Source organism: Rhinopithecus bieti, unplaced genomic scaffold (genome assembly GCF_001698545.2).
Source record: "Rhinopithecus bieti isolate Rb0 unplaced genomic scaffold, ASM169854v2 scaffold_15834, whole genome shotgun sequence".
NCBI classification, from domain to species: Eukaryota; Metazoa; Chordata; class Mammalia; order Primates; family Cercopithecidae; genus Rhinopithecus; species Rhinopithecus bieti.
The window spans coordinates 612,590-625,901 of record NW_016808980.1 but is presented as its reverse complement, the minus strand read 5'-3'; the positions used below and the strand labels follow the sequence as shown (position 1 = coordinate 625,901).

The 13,312-nt window shown below is 46.9% G+C and overlaps 1 long non-coding RNA gene across 2 annotated transcripts in view; it reads left to right on the top strand.

Annotated features, from left to right (window-relative positions):
• Window positions 1–4,164: 4,164 nt before the first annotated feature.
• The window catches only part of LOC108539439 (uncharacterized), an 11,200-nt gene continuing 2,052 nt past the window's right edge, over window positions 4,165–13,312 (top strand). The window contains exons 1-3 of one of the 2 annotated variants that reach the window (XR_001888349.1): window positions 4,165–4,264; window positions 7,372–7,441; window positions 9,040–9,084. This is a non-coding gene — a long non-coding RNA (uncharacterized LOC108539439). Of the gene's footprint in view, window positions 4,265–7,371; window positions 7,442–9,039; window positions 9,085–13,312 lie in introns of those variants that run through there. The other variant, XR_001888350.1, reaches the window with a different exon arrangement.

Here is a 13,312-nt window from a genome sequence, read left to right as displayed (position 1 = left end):
CCTCCCTCCCTCCCTCCCTTCCTTCCTTCCCTCCTTTTTAAGACGGAGTTTTACTCTTGTTGCCCAGGCTGGAGTGCAATGGCACAATCTCGGCTCACCGCAACCTCTGCCTCCCAGGTTCAAGCAATTCTCCTGTCTCAGCTTCCCAAGTAGCTGGGACAGGCCTGCGCCACCACGCCTGGCTAATTTTGTATTTTTAGTAGAGACAGGGTTTCTCCATGTTAGTCAGGCTGGTCTTGAACTCCCAGCCTCAGGTGATTCACCCTCCTCGGCCTCCCAAAGTGCTGGGATTGCAGGTGTGAGCCACCACACCTTGCCTGTTCTTTTATTCGTTAATTCAAATGACAAGTTGTAGGCACCTAACATGTACATGGCTCATGGTTTGTACAAAGATACTTCATTCATGCATGCATGGATTCATTCATTCATTCATTCATTCATTCATTCATGTACCCACTAGGCACTGTGCTAGGCACTGGGAATGCATCTGTGTAGAAAACAGACAAGGTCCATGCACTCCTGGAGCTAATTTATTAGTGAAGGGAAATAGAAAATAAATAAATAAGTTGCCCAGCATGATGGTTCACTTATAATCCCAGCACTTTGGGAGGCTGGGACAGGTAGATCGCTGGAACCCAGGAGTTTGAGACCAGCCTGGCCAACATGGCGAAACTCCTTCTGTACAAAAAACACAAAAATTAGCCAGGTGTGATGATGCGCACTTGTGGTACCAGCTGCTTGGGAGGCTAAGGTGGGAGGATTGCTTGAGCCCAGGAGACAGAGGTTGCAGTGAACCATGATCACACTACTGCACTCCAGCCTGGGCAACAGAATGAGACCCTGTCTCAAAAAGATAAAAATAAACAAGTAAATGCACAGTATGTTAGATGGTATGAGTGCTATGGAGAAAATTTAAGCAGAGACAGGGATGGTGAGTGGAAGACGTGTTTGGGGGCAGGTTGCAATTTTTAATAGAGTGTTCAGAAAATGACTTCCTGAGAAGGTGGCATTTAAGCAAAGACTTGAAGAAGCCAAGGGAGTTGGCCATTTGAATGTAGGAGGGAGGGCTGGGTGCGGTGGCTCATGCCTGTAATCCTAGCCGTTTGGGAGGCTGAGGTGGAAGGAATGCTTGAGGTCAGGAATTTGAGACGAGCCTGGGCAACACAGTGAGACTCCCATCTCTACAAAACAATAAATAAATTAGCCAACCTAGTGGCACACACCTGTAATGTCAGCTACTCAGGAGGCTGAGATGACAGAACCAAAACCTGTCTAAAAATAAAATAAGTATGTGAGGAAAGCCTGAGAAGGAGCAACCATCATTAAAACAATATTGACAGGCCGGGTGCGGCGGCTCACACCTGTAGTCCCAACACTTCGGAGGCCAAGATGGGCAGATCATTTGAGGCCAGGAGTTCAAAACCAGCCTGCCAACATGGCGAAACCCCATCTCTACTGAACATACAAACATTAGCGGCCAGGCACGGTGGCTCACACCTGTAATCCCAACACTTTTGGAGGCCGAGATGGGTGGATCACCTGAGGTCAGGAGTTCGAGACCAGCCTGACCAACATGGTGAAACCCTGTCTCTAGTAATAATACAAAAATTAGCTGGGCGTGGTGGCACATACTTGTAATCCCAGCTACTCGGGAGGCTAAGGCAGGCGAATCACTTGAACCCAGAAGGCTGAGGTTGCAGTGAGCCGAGATGGCACCATTGCACTCCAGCCTGAGTGACAAGAGCAAGACCTCGTCTCAAAAAAGAAAAAAAGGAGAAGAAAAAAAAAAAACTCTGGAAGATTTGTGGTCCAATTCATGAGAATCAGCTGACATTCTGGAACCATGGTGTGGATTGGGGGGATGACATGACCTGCTGATGAATGACACGTTGGCTGAGATACAGAAACTGTGTCCAGCTTGAAGTGAGAGAGTGTGAAAACCCCATGACTGAGTCATGGCCCTAGGAGTGGGGTGAGGGTGGAGAGGTTGGCAGGAAGGGTGGAATGGGGGTGGTTAATTAGCAATTCCTTTAAGTGGGCTCCCTGCCTTTCTGTCTTGTTCTGTGACCTCATCACTTCCTCTTCCATTTCCTACAGTATCGTCTCAAACACTTGCATTTTCGGAAACAAGACATGACCTCCTGATCTTTGTACATGCTGTTCCCTTTGCCCAGAGCACCATTTCTGGGCATTTCCTCCCTGTCACCTGGCAACGTTCATCCCTGAGTTTTCAGCTTAGAGGTCAACTTCTCCAGGTAGCTGTCCAAATTGAGGATCTTCTGTCTTGCCAGTGGGGCATGTATGTCCTCTGGATCAGAAAGCAGCATCTCTCTCTCTCTCTCTTTTTAATTTTTGAGACAGGCTATGGCTGAAGCTGGAGTGCGGTGGCATGATCTCAGCTCACTGCAACCTCCACCTCCTGGGTTCAAGCAATTCTCCTGCCTCAGCCTCCTGAGTAGCTGGGATTACAAGTGTGCGCCACTACACCTGGCTTGTTATTTTAAAATAATCAGATCTGTCTCCATCCTGGGATTGCTAAACAAATAAATTAGTTAATTAATTAAAAGCAAAGCTTAAAAAAAAAATGAAAGCAGCACATACTTGTGTAATAATGAATGTAAACAACTCAGAAATGTGTGAGTTAGAAGTGAGAGGTATTTCACCCCTCTAATAAATATTAGCTGAATGCATGAATAAATGTCATGTCTATAAATAGATGATGAATGAATGATTGAATAAGAAAACAGTTCTCTACAGAGAGACCTCGGTTCAAGGTGACCCCCCTCGCCACCTTCCACCCACAAGCAGGCCAGCTGATTTCTCTGAAAGTCTGGGCCCTGGGCCAACGTTTTATTTATTTCTGGGATGGGCCCCTATCTGGGAGTTTTTTTTTTCCTTGGAAACTTGGAGAATGACTCACAAGGACTTTTGATGGGCAGTAAGTGCCCTGGTGACATAGGGTCACATCCTGTTACTCGAGCAGGCAGGTCCTGGGTAGATCCCAGGGAGGTGGGTTGGTAAAGGATAAAGAGCTCCTGGGTGGTCAGCAGCTGGCTGCAGTTCCCCAGGAAACAGCTTCTGGCAGACACTCAATCTCCAGTTGTAACAGGTGGTGTGGAGTCCGCTGGCCCAGAAAGTGGGCTGAAGGCCTAGTCCTGCCAATGAACTTGCTGTATAAACTTTTCTGTCTATCAAATGAGGTGAGGTCCATGGAAAATCTAAAGGTTGCCTGTTGAATACTCATCCTGTTCCTTCTTTTTTACTTACAGAACCTCAGTTGGGGGTGGGGGACATTGGACAAAAATGTGACTAAGGGGAGGCTGGGCCTCTCTCCGGCCCCAGTGTTTCTGTGTCCAAATGCATGCACAAGTGTGTGTGTGTAGCTGCAAGCACACAGGAAAATGTGTGCATCTTGTTTACCTGCGGGAATCCCAGCTCCAACACATCTTTCTGGAGGAATGGCCTAGGCACAAGATGACATTCTACATTCTTCTCATTTTCTTTTTCTGGTTTATTTTTGTTTGTTTCATTTTTTCCTTTTCTTGTTTTCTTTTGTTTGGTTTTGCATGTGTGTGTGTGTTTCTGTTTCTTGTTTTTTGTTATCTTAAATTTTATTTATTTTTCCTCTCACTTTTTTGTTTTGGAGACACAGTCTCACCCTGTCACCCAGGCTGGAGGGCAGTGGTCTAATCTCGGCTCACTGTAACCTCTGCCTCCCAGGTTCAAGTGATTCTCCTGCCTCAGCCTCCTGAGTAGCTGGAATGTACAGGCATGCACCATTGCTCCTGGCTAATTTTTGTATTTTTAGTAGCGATGGGGTTTCACCATGTTGGCTAGGCTGGTCTGAAACTGCTGACCTCAGGCAATCTGCCTGCCTCAGCCTCCTAAAGTGCTGGGATTACAGGCCTAAGCCACCTTGCCTGGCCTCTTTTTTTTTTTTTCTTTTCTTTTTTTTTTTGAGATGGTCTCGCTCTGTCACCTAGGTTCGAATGCACTGGTACAATAATGGCTTACTGCAGCCTTGACCTCCCATGCTCAAGCAATCCTCCCACCTCACCCTCCCACATAGCTGGGACTACAGGTGAGTACCATCATACCCGACTAATTTTTGTATTTTTTGTAGAGACGGAGTTTTGCCATGTTGCCCGAGCTGGTCTCCAACTCCTGGGCTCAAGTGATCCTCCCACCTCGACCTCCCAAACTGCTGGGATTACAGGCTTGAGCTACTGCACCCAGCCTATTCTCACTTTCTATATGGCTTCAGGTAAGTCACAATCTCTTTGTGCTTCAGTTTCTTCTCTGAAGTGGGAATGGCAAGCTGAACACCCTGAGCATGTCTGTAGTCCCAGCTTCTGAGGCTAAGGCCAGGAGTTCAAGGCTGTGGTGTGCCATGATCACTCCTACGAATAGCCAGTGCACCCCAACTCTAAAAATATTTAAAAGACCAGGCACAGTGGCTCACACCTGTAATCCCAGTACTTTGGGAGGCCAAGGTGAGAGGATTACTTGAGCTCAGGAGTTGGAGACCAACCTGGGCAACATAATGAGACCCTGTCTCATTTATAACAACAAAAACAAAAAATAAACAGTGGGGGTTCATGTGAGAAAAGCTATGAAAACAGAGGATATTGGCTGTTAAATATTGATGCTTGTAGGTTGTCAGGAAAGGGATCTTGTAGGGAATACAGAACCCTTGGTCCATTTCCTAAAGGTTCTGATGCAGTGGGTCTGGCATGGGGCCAGGCCTCTGTTAGCAAAGGCCCCAGTGACGTTTATCTGCCAGTGAATTTGAAAATCACCGGGTTAGGCCAGGTGCGGTGGCTCATGCCTGTAATCCCAGCACTTTGAGAGGCCGAGGCAGGTGGATCACGAGGTCAGGAGTGCCAGACACGCCTGGTCAACATAGTGAAACCCTGTCTCTACTAAAAATACAAAAAATTAGCTGGGTGTGGTGGCAGGCACCTGTAATTCCAGCTACTTGGGAGGCTGAGGCAGGAGAATTGCTTGAACCCGGGAGGCGGAGGTTACAGTGAGCCGAGATCATGCCACTGCACTCCGGCCTAGGCAACAAGAGCAAAACTCCGTCTCAAAAAAAAAAAAAAAAAAGAAAAGAAAATCACTGGCATGGGAGAAATTCCAGTTCCTGACTTTGCCCCTTACACCTGAACAAGTCATCACACTTCTATAATCCTGATTTCCTCATCTCTAAAGTAATAATAATATGGTTGGACACAGTGGCTCACACCTGTAATCCTAACACTTTGGGAGGCCGAGGCAGGTGGATCACTTGAGGTCAGAATTTCGAGACCAGCCTGAGAAACGTGGTGATACCCTGTCTCTACTAAAAATACAAAATAATTAGCCGGGCGTGGTGGCAGGTGTCTGTAATTCCAGCTACTCGGGAAGATGAGGCAGGAGAATCGCTTGAACCTGGCAGGTAGAAGTTGCAGTGAGTCAAGATAGTGCCACTGCAGTGCAGCCTGGATACCAGAGCAAGACTCTGTCTCAATAAATAAATAAATAAATAAATAAATAAATAAATAAATAAAATAATAGTATTACTAACCTCAGTGGTTCCTAGTAGGAGTTGACAATGGTTCTCAACTGAGGGTGATTTTTTTTTCCCCAGAGGATATTTGACAATGTCTGGAAAAAGTTTTGGTTACAACCAGGTGTGGTGTTGCCCCTGGCATCTGTGAGTGGAGGCCAGGGATGTTGCTAAACATCAGACAACACACAGGACAGCCCCCCAAGCAAAGAATGAGCCAGCCCAAAATGTCAGTAGCGCCAAGGTTGGGAAACTCTGGGTTAAACTTATTAATGCACCATGTGCTCTCAGGGGGGTAGAGGCCAAGAAGCATTTTCTGTTGACTTAGCACAAACAAAGTTGCCCACAACATAAAGGTCCAGGAAAATGGAGCAAAGTGCTGGGTGTGAAGAAGGTCAGAGGCAGAGAGAATCCCATTGTTCTGCATGAGGGGGTGGGGAGAGTGGCAGTGGTGCCAGAAATCTCTGAGTGTGACCCACTGAGAGAAGCCAACTGAATGGCAGGGTTTGCCAGGGCCTTCGTTCCAAGCTGCACTTGAGTAGTGAGCTTGAGGTTTTTCCACAGAAGGTGGCACTCGATCACTCAATGAAAGGGACTTTGTTTTCTGAAGTTTGCTTGTTGCTCCCCTCCCTTTCTTTTTTGTTTTTTTTTTTTTTTTTGACGACAGAGTCTCGCCTGTTCACCAGGCTGGAGTATGCGTGGCGTGTCTGGCTCACTGCAAGCTCTGCCCTTTCCGGTTCAACGCCTTCTCCTGCCTCAAGCCTTCCCCAACGTAGCTGGACTACAGGTGAGACCCACCACCACACCCGGCTAACTTTTCTGTATTTTTAAGCGTACGCGCCTGGAGGTTTTTCACCGTGTTAAGCCAGGATGGCTCGATCTCCTGACACTCGTGATCTGCCCGTCTCGGCCTCCCAAAGTGCTGGGATTACAGCACTTTGTGAGCCACTGTGCCTGGCCCCACTTTTTATATTAAGAAAATACTGACTGTCTAGATCAGTGGTTCAGGAGTGATTTTTGTCTCCCAGTGGACATTTAGCAATGTCTGGAGGCACTGACATAATTGGGGAAGAGGGTTCTCTGGGCATCTAGTGAATGGAGGTCAGGCCTACCCCTAAACCTCCTATAGTGAACAGGACAGCCCGCACCCCCATCCCCATTCAAGAATTATTTGACCCAAAATCTAAATAGTGCTGGTGTTGTGAAACTCCAAATTATATGGCGAAATCCTGTCTCTACTAAAAGTACAAAAATTAGCCCGGCCCAGTGGCACATGCCTGTAGTCCCAGCTACTCAGTAAGCTGAGGCACAAAAATTGCTTGAACCTGGGAGGTGGAGGTTTCATTGAGCCGAGATCGTGCCACTGCACTCCAGCCTGGGTGACAAAGCAAGACTCTGTCTTTAAAAAAAAAAAGAAAGAAAGAAAGAAAAAAAATAAACTCCGAGTTATATAAAAATGTCATTATTGGGGTCCAAACCACCCCTACCGCTCAGGAGGTGGTAAGGGAACAGGTTTGAGGAGGGAAATAATCCTGAATTCTTTCTGTTTGGATAGGCCGAGTTGTCCCCAAGATCATTTGAGAGCCAGAAGGGGGTCCTAGAGGTATTTTGCAGTGTTTCTTGAGGCCCCATTATGTGCCACGCTCCCTGCCCTCTGACTGCAGGCATCTTGGAGGGAGGCCATCACCTCAGAGGTGGAGAAATGTCAAGCTAGTTGAATAACAGGCACCAAAGATTTTGAGGAGTGCAGAGCGAAGAGCCTTGGGCTGAGAGCTTGAGTCCTGACTGTTTCAGTGAGACCAGCAAGTACCTTCTCTCTCCAGCTTCTCCATTTCCACTTCTGCAAACTCTGGACTCTAAGGACCCAAGATGGCTGGAAACAAGATGGCGGAGGTAAGGGAGATGCTGAGAGCTGGACAGAGGCTCTGGCACCACTGAAGTTCCCAGAAGTCAGGGCAGAGTTGAGGGCCAAGGAAGTCCAACCATGAGAACAGAGTGTAAGTGGATGCAGGGCATAGCAGAGGACCTGGCCACCTTTTAGTTGAAGAGGAAGTGGTGAAGAGAAAGAGAAGGTTGTTAGGAGGAGAAGGTGACAAAGAGGATAACATCTCTCCAACTGGAGTTGAGGTCTCAAGCCACATGGGTTATGGCTGCAGATCCTGGAGGTTGGTTTTACCACTGAAAATCCCATGTCTCCAGAATATCCTTAGTCCCAGGCAAACCAGGATCGTTGATCATCCTGCCCAAACTGCCCACTCCCAATCCCCTTCCCCTTGCCGCCTTCTATTAGAGAGACCAGGAAGCTAAATACTTGGTTCTCCCGTGGAGGCAGTGAGACACGCTTCAGGATAATGAGATGTAGGTTGAAGTCCACTGGGAAGGCATTCCTTCTGAAATTTAAACACAAAGTCTTGCCAGGAAAAAACATTTGGCCCCTCCTTCCCGTTCTTTAAGTAGCAGAATCCCTGTATTTTTTTTTTTTTTTTTTTTTTTTTTTGAGACAGGGTCTCACTCTGTCACCCAGGCCAGAGTGCAGTGGCACGATTATAGTTCATTGCAGCCTTGAACTCTTGAGCCCAAGCAATTCCCTTGCCTCAGCCTCCCTGTAGCTGGGACTACAGGCATGTGCCAACATGCACAGCTAGTTTAAACATTGGTTTTTTTTTGTAAAAGCAAGAGTCTCACTTTGCTGCGCAGGGTGGTCTCAAACCCCTAGGCTCAAGCAATCCTCCCACCTCAGCCTCTCAAAGTGCTGGGATTACAGGAGTGAGTCACCACACCCAGCCATAATCCCTGAGATTTGGCTGGACAGTCAAAAGCTACATTTCCCCACATATAGATATGGCCATTTGATCACATCCTGGCCTATGAGATGTGAACAAAAGTGACAAGTGCAGCTTCCATGCTAGTTCCTTAAAGCAACAGAATATACCCTTCCCTGCCACTGCTTGGTTAATGGACTCAGACAGTGAGTGAGCCAACCAGTTCACTCCTTGGATGAACATATGTTTATTTGACCTGTGCAACATCAGTGCCTTCTTCTGATCCTAGCACCCCAATTTTCCTTCAGACAATGAAGCAAAGGCTATTGGTGCCCTGGCCATTGTCCTAACCTTCAATGCACCCTGGTCCAAGCTTCATCTCTTTGTCTGAGTACTTTCTCAGACCAGGAGGGACCACTTTGCTCTTCCATGCTGGAAGTTCTGGGCAAAAACACTCCGGGTAGCAACTGTCAGACAATGACTGACAGAGTTGGTAGATAAATACCCCAGCTCCCTCAAGTCTATGTTTGCTATGGTTTGAATGTGTACCCCCAAAAGCGTGTATTGGAAACTTAATCCCCAATTCAAATGTGCTGGAGAGTGGAGCCTAATGCAGCCCTCATGAGAACAGATTAATGCCGATTGTGAAAGGTCTTGAGGCTGCAAGTTCAATCTCTTGCTCACCCTCGCCTTCTCTTACCTTTTCACCTTCCATCATGAATGATGCAGCACGAAGGCCCTTGCCAGATGCCAGCACTATGCCCTTGGACTCCCCAGCCTCCATAACCATGAGCCAAATAAAATTCTATTGTTTTAAATTGCCCAGTCTGTGGTATTCTGTTATAGCAGCACAAAATAGACCAAAACGATGCTCTACACTGGCTGGCAGAGTTCACTGATGGGATTGTGCTCCAGTTGTCCACGGTGGTAACTTGCTTGATAATACTTTCTGTTTCAGCAGGCTTCTCTTCTCTGTCTCATTCCCTCAGTCCCCTAATGGTGCTTTCTGGAATCATCTTCCAAATAATCCACTTGCACCTCAAATCCTCATCTCAGAGTCTGCTTCTGAGGGAGCCCAAACAAAGGCATGAAACCTACTTTCCCATTCCCCATTCTCAGTCTATATGATTAAAGTGGGCCTGAACTCCACTCCAGGATGCGTCAGACTCAGGTCTGGCCAATGACACCGCCATACCTCCCATAACTCTTTCAGGTACAGTGATGGTTCAGGGATGACCACCTGAACTCAAACAAGGCCAATAAGAGTTTCATCCAGGATTGATGTTGAAACAATTGAGAAAGAGAAACGTTTCTGCTGTGGTTTCTAAACTGCCAGGATGTTGGCTTGTGAGCCCACAATCCTCTGAGAATGAAGCCACATCAGAGACAGAGCAGTGAGATGAAAAAGAGAAACCACATCCCAGTGGCTTTAGGAGCATCTCTGGTTCCACTGTGGCGTAAATAATTTTTTCATTTATTAGGCGGAGGCATGAGAACTCTCCTGTCCCCCACAGACAGGACTACTCCCTGTTTTTTCACATGTTTACTCTCTTTGCCTGGCCCCTGAAGCCACTGGGGTTTGCAGTCTCTGGATTTGGCTGCAAACCAGTTTTTGCTTGAGTGTTCTTCCTGAACACTGTTCAACCTGAATGCTTTAGCAACACGATGGGGCAAGGACAGTTACCAAAAGTTCAATGTGGTGGAATAACCTGATTGGGAAATCAACTGTATTTCATTTACTCAATTCCAGGGTCACTGGGAAAGAATGAAAGGCATTTCCCTACTCTTTGCCAAGAAGGTAGTTGGGGCTTTGTGATGGAAAGGACTGGGTCTCTCTTGTCTCCCATGCAGAATTAAGAGACCATCCTTCCCCAAAGTCTGGGTCAGAGAGTCTCAGACTATAAAGGCAGGACTACCTACTTGTTATGGGTCCTGGAGGAGCTTGTTCCAAAGGTGGAGGTTCAGGTCCCAGGACAGGTGTCTCAGTCACCTGGGAATTTGTCTTTCAAACATGTTTTCAATTTGTCTTTCAAACATATTTCTCCAAACACTGAGAAACTTGGGATTCTTTTATTTGCATGTATACTTTTTTTTTTTTTTTTTAGATAGAGATGGGGGTCCCACTATGTTGCTGGTCTCAAACTCCTGAGCTCAAACAATCCTCCCACCTTGGTCTCTCAAAGTGCTGGGATTATAGGCATGAGCCACTGTGCCCAGCCTAGCATTCTTTTATTTGTAAATGACAGAAGCCCCATTTGAAACTGATTTATATGCAAAAAGCAATTTATCGGCTTAAGTAACTGAAAAGTGCTGGAGTAAGTACCTGAAAAGTACTGGCTTCAGACCTGGCTGGATTCGGGAACTCAAATGAGGTTACCAGACACAGTCTCTCGCCATCTCTTGGCTTTGCTCTTCAGTGAGTTGGCTCCAGTCTTAGTCTCTACTTGATAGCAAGCTGGCAACCACTAGCTCCAGGCCTGCATCCTGTCAGGTATGAGTGTGGTGGGAAAGGAGGTCACTTCCTGGAAATGCTGCTGAAGTTGCAGCATTCACTCTGATTGGACGAACACAAGTCATGGCGTGTCTCTGAACCAATCATTGTCACTCGAAGAAGGCAATGCTTTGATTGTCCAGGCCTGGTCACATGCTTATTGGTGGAACCAAGGGGTAGAAACAGCCTCACCTGAACTGCAGGGAGTGGAAGCGAGGAAGGTGAAGTTTCCCAAAGAAATTGGTGTCACGTATAGTCTAGTCTAAGCCATAAATCTTCTTCTCATGCTTTAGTGCTCTGGGCATCTCAGCACCCTGGGAAGTCCAAGTTGCTTTTTGGTCCAGATCACAAAAACAGATCCATGGTGCCCACTCAGGAAATCATCAAAGCCATATGGCAGGGTGTGGTGGCTCATGCCTGTAATCCCAGCACTTTGGGAGGCCAAGGATGGAGGATCACTTGAGCCCAGGAATTTGTGACCAGTCTGAGCATCATGTTGAAATCTCTACAGAAAATACCAGTATTAGCCAGGCGTGGTGGCACGCGCCTGCAGTCCCAGCTACTTGGCAGGCTAAGATGGGAGGATCGATTGAGCCTGGGAGGTCGAGGCTGCACTGAGCTATGATCATGCCACTGCACTCTAGCTTGGGTGATGGAATGAGACCCTGTCTCAGAAAATAAATAAATAAATAAATAGTAAGTTAATACAAAAGTAATTGTGGTTTTGGCCATTTTTTAAAAAGAAATGGTAAAAACCACAACTACTTTTGTACCAACCTATAAATAAAGCCCTAAAAGCGACTCTGTTGATTACTTCATTCCCCTTCTCCCCTGCCAACAGAACCTAATTTTGTTGGAATGAAACGCAACATGTCAGGAGCAGGAAATTAATTCTGATTGATCTGAGCCAGCCATGGAAATCCTGTGGACAGTCTTGGAGTAAGCATTGGAAGCAGTCCTGACAGTTGAGGCTTTGGTGGAGGTCTGCTGAGGATTTCTGGGAAGGATGTTCCTTTCTGTTAAAAGAGAGAAACTTTCCCACCTCCCAACTTCTTTTCTCTCACACACATATTCTTCCAGCCTTTGGACATTGCTGTGCTAGAATGTGACATTTGAAGTTGCAGCAGCCATTTTTAGATCATGAGGAATCCTTCAGAAGCTTAGAGGCATTTGAACCAGAGCAACTCCATCTTGAGTAGGGGCTACATGAAATAAGGCTGAGACCTACTGGGCTGTGTTCTTATGCAATTAGGCATTCTAAGTCACAGGATGAGACAAGAGGTCGGCACAAGATACAGGTCATAAAGACCTTTCTGATAAAACAGGTTGCAGTAAAGAAGCCGGCTAAAACCCACCAAAACCAAGATGGCGATGAGAGTGACCTCTGATCATCCTCACTGCTACACACCCACCAGCGCCCTGACAGTTTACAAATGCCATGGCAACATCAGGAAGGTACCCTATATGGTCTAAAAGGAGAGGCATGAATAATCCACCCCTTGTTTAGCATATGATCAAGAAATAACCATAAAAACGGGCAACCAGCCATTCTCAGGACTGCTCTGTCCATGGAGTAGCCTTTCTTTCTTCCCTCATTTTCCTAATAAATTTGCTTTCACTTTACTATGCGGACTCGCCCTGAATTTGTTCTTGCACGAGATCGAAGAACCCTCTCTTGGGGTCTGGACTGGGACCCCTGTCCAGTTACAAGCTAATCCAATACCCCAGAACTGAGATGCTGAAACAGCCAACCCTGAAACAGCCCACCTATTGGTGTATTGTTACCTGAGGTGATACTAAGTGCTCTAGTCACTTAAGGTTGTCTTGACCCAGTCTAGTTACATTCAACCCCAAGCACCCTAATGAATCCACCTGCGGGTAAAGAGGGCAAAACAAAAAAGGTTGTGACTTCTTGGACATCATTCTGCTTCAAAAGCTGGTTGAGCCTCTCCCACTTGGCTCCCTCAATGTTCTATTAAGAAGCTCTTGCTACTTCCTGCTGACCAGGTCATTTAAAAGAAGAAGAAGACAGAGCTGTTGCACACCATAAGCATTCATCACTCATTAGGACACTCCCATTATGGGTTGGGTGCTGTAAACTTCCTTGTCAGTCTGAAAGTTGCCTGAAGCCTCATGCAAGTGTTTACAACACAGAGGGTGAGAGTGAGCTGGCTGTGGAGAGTCTAGCCTCTAACATTTTTATTTTTATTTTTTTAAATTTTCATTTGTTGGCCGGGCGCGGTGGCTCAAGCCTGTAATCCCAGCACTTTGGGAGGCCGAGACGGGCGGTTCACGAGGTCAGGAGATCGAGACCATCCTGGCTAACACGGTGAAACCCCGTCTCTACTAAAAATACAAAAACTAGCCGGGCAAGGTGGCGGGCGCCTGTAGTCCCAGCTACTCGGGAGGCTGAGGCAGGAGAATGGCGTAAACCCAGGAGGCGGAGCTTGCAGTGAGCTGAGATCTGGCCACTGCACTCCAGTCCGGGCGACAGAGCGAGACTCCGCCTCA